This window comes from Eretmochelys imbricata, chromosome 1 (assembly GCF_965152235.1).
Source record: "Eretmochelys imbricata isolate rEreImb1 chromosome 1, rEreImb1.hap1, whole genome shotgun sequence".
Taxonomy (NCBI): Eukaryota; Metazoa; Chordata; order Testudines; family Cheloniidae; genus Eretmochelys; species Eretmochelys imbricata.
Window position 1 is genome coordinate 47,131,853 of NC_135572.1, and position 3,428 is coordinate 47,135,280.

Consider the following 3,428-nt stretch of genomic DNA (forward strand, 5'->3'; position numbering starts at 1 on the left):
CCTATCCCTACCCTCCAGCATATCTATTCCCCTCATCTTAGTGTCATCTGCAGACTTGCTGAGGGTGCAATTCATCCCATCATCCAGATCATTAATAAAGATGTTGAACACAAGCGGCCCTAGGACCAACCCGTGGGGTACTCCGCTTGATACCAGCTGCCAACTAGGCATCGAGCCATTGATCACTACCTGTTGAGCCCGACAATCTAGCCAGCTTTTTATGCACCTTATAATCCATTCATCCAGCCCATACTTTTTAAAACTATTAACCATACTATTTACCCCTTTTGCTGCCTCTAAAATTTAATGAACAACTGGATGGAATAAGAGAACAACACTACTAGGGTCCTATGATTATATAACTAGTGCTGTGCCCTTACTCCCCACTAAAAATTAGATTGTCTCCAGCAGCCTTCCAAGAGGCCTAGCTAGTCTAAACATTAGCAGTAAGAGCCAGTGAAAGAATTGAGAAATATTCAAGATGGAGTGGATTTAGCATTTTGGTTTCTATATTTTAATCTTGCTTTTTATTCAGACAGTATTATCCTCACTGTGTGGCTTTCAAGGATGTAGTGAGCCCATTTCTCTTCAAATTAAATCATACTGTGGCCAAATTAAACTGTTTTATTGGATGTGGGAGGGGGAAGTAAGATAGAAGATCGTAAATATACACCACTCCCCTGCACTATTACTACTTTCCATGTGGATAAGAACATTTTATGACTTTACTGCTGATAAATGTGAAGTTCTTGGGCTAGCCAGGTGTAACAAGAACAGTAGTACACAGCCTTTCTCCTTCAGTTCAGTACTAGCCTGCTTTCATACATTTGTTCAGAGGTGCTGACATGCTGCATTAGACCACTTAGTCAGTCTAGTCCAGTATCCTGTTACTAACAGTGGCTGGTACCAGCTGCTTCAAAGGAAGGTACAAGAAACCCTGCAGTAGGCTGTCAAGGGAAAACCCTGTCCCTCAGGGAAGGTTTCTTGCTAACCCCCATTAGTTAGAAGTTTGTTTAAGCCTTGAAGCATGAGGTCTTATATCCTTTCCAAAACTAATTTAAAGGGTGAAAAAGCTATTCTTCGTTCCATCTAAATGTCCAATCTGTTTCTGCATCCTGCTAAACTGTGGCCTCAATCTCCGGCTCCCTTCTCCATGGCAAACGCGCATCGTCTTTTCAATCTTTCTTCATATGAAATTGTTTCATGTACTTAATTATTCTTGGAACCCAGCATTGAACCAACCACCTGTTTCTTCATGTGGTTGTTCTTTTGTTTTGTTTTTTTTTTAGTGGAACACAGTATTCCAGGTGAGGTTGTTACTGATTTACATAATAGCATTTTCCATATTCTCCAGCCTATTCCTTATGCATAATAAGTTTCCTTTTTGCCCTCCGACTGCATATTGATAACTGGTCTCAACTGAGCTGTCCACAATTCCCAGGACTCTTTCCTGAGCTGATAGTTAATTTAGCATAGTAAGGTGTCTGAATAGCCCAAATTGTTGCCTCCAATGTGCATTTGCCAACAATGAGCTTAATATTGATTGTAATGCCCGTTCACTAAACTTAGATTCCTCTGCAGTTCTTTGCTCTTCTCCCAGCTTGAGCAAACCACATGCAAGACAGCTGCTGATTTACTTTTATCTCACTGACTAGACCACTTCGCTGTCTAGTTTTTTGTGGGGAATTTAAGCATTGAGATTGTTAATGTGAAACGGGCTCCTGTGTGTTCTAAGTATTGTCTTACCTTTTTGACCAGTTTTAAACTTCTCCTGTAATTCTCTAGCCATCTCCATTTTTTTTTTTTTTTTTTATGTAGCACCCTAAATGCTGTCAGTGGTATAATCTCAAATCATCACTTTACACCTGGGAAGCAGATACTTTTGGTTCCTTTTCTTTATTCCAGCATATGTGTATGTGTTTCTCCCCCCCACCTGCCCTCCCCCCCCCCCCCCAAAATAAAAAATATAAAACATCACCTCACTCATCTGCCTGGATTTCTAAAGTTAATTATGGAATTTTGTATGGTTAGTTTGACAACCTGGCTCAGTGATAGGTAGGGTAGGTGTTTTTCACCCTGAAAGAAATTTTAAACAGTTAAAAATCCTTGAATTGTTTGAAAATAAACTATCAATATTTTATACCATGATTGCTGTCCTTATTTAATAACTAACAGGCAAATGGTGCTAAAACTGCTTTCCTTTCAGGAATGTGTAATAAAAGCTAGAAGACACTAGTGGCTGTCAAACAGAAAAAAGCAGGATTGAAAGGTGCAACATTTTTCCTCGGTAGCTCTCTGTGTGCTACATAGGGTAGTAAAAATGGCTAAATGCCTCCAACTGAAAAGAATTGTAGACCTCGGTTCATCCCACCTTCCCAGCCTGAATGAAGTGATTGGGTTAGATGTGCTTGCAGAGAGATCTCGCAGCTGCTGATAGACAAAGGGGGAAAGTGAGTTACAGAAGTCCGTTTACCTTTCCTCCACCCCCACTTCTGAATTTTAAGGCAGTTCAAGGTTTCTTTGAGCTCAATGGTCAGGGAACAGCACAAACCCCACACTGAATTGCCAGAAACGAACTGAACCCCATTGCCTTTGCTTAAGTGGAGGTATAATAGGCTCTGTGTTGGATGTCTCCCTGGGATGCTGGCCGCCTGCATGTTGCACCCATTAAAATGTGGGTATTTTGAAGGGTAATGTGTAAAGATATTAATAGAGGGCTGTGGTCAGTACAAATTCGAACACAAATCACAGCCTGCTTGGCAAGAGTTCCTTGCCCATTGCTGCTGCTCAGCCACCCAAAAGCAGTGAAGGCTCCAACAAGGTCTCTCCTCTGGAGCTGAGGCCTGGGAAGTGGCCAGCTCCCAGATGGGCAGTCGTTAACTTCTTCAGTGTCTGCCACTTACTCCACCTACTGCTCCCCACAAACTCTCTTCGGTGCTATTAGTTCAGTCTTGGCTACGCTGAGCTTCAGTTGACTAGCTTTCATCCCCCAATCTCTGGCATAGGTTGGAAAAGGGGACGAGGTGTCCCTGCCCTTCAGAGCCAATTAAAAGGCTGTAGAGTTGTTCGCTGTACAATAGCAGTACTGCAGCCTGACCCATCCCTCTGTCTCCTCTTGCCACTTCATGTGCAGGTTGAACAGCCGAGGTAATAAAAATAAAATCCCGGGTGAGAACTCCCAGGGCAGAAAAATTGCTCAGTGCTATTCTTTGATCCACTCCCTCAGAAGAACAGAGCTACTCAGCTGTAATCCCTATTCTGGCAAGGATCCACCACTGTGCCACCACCCCTTCAGGTGACAAAGAGGGCTGGTGGGTCTAAAATAATAAACATGAGCCCTGGATATTCATTCATCACTAGGAAGTCATGGACCAGTACTTTCTACTCCAGCTACTCCTGAAAATGGTCAAAAGTTTAGAAAATTCCAA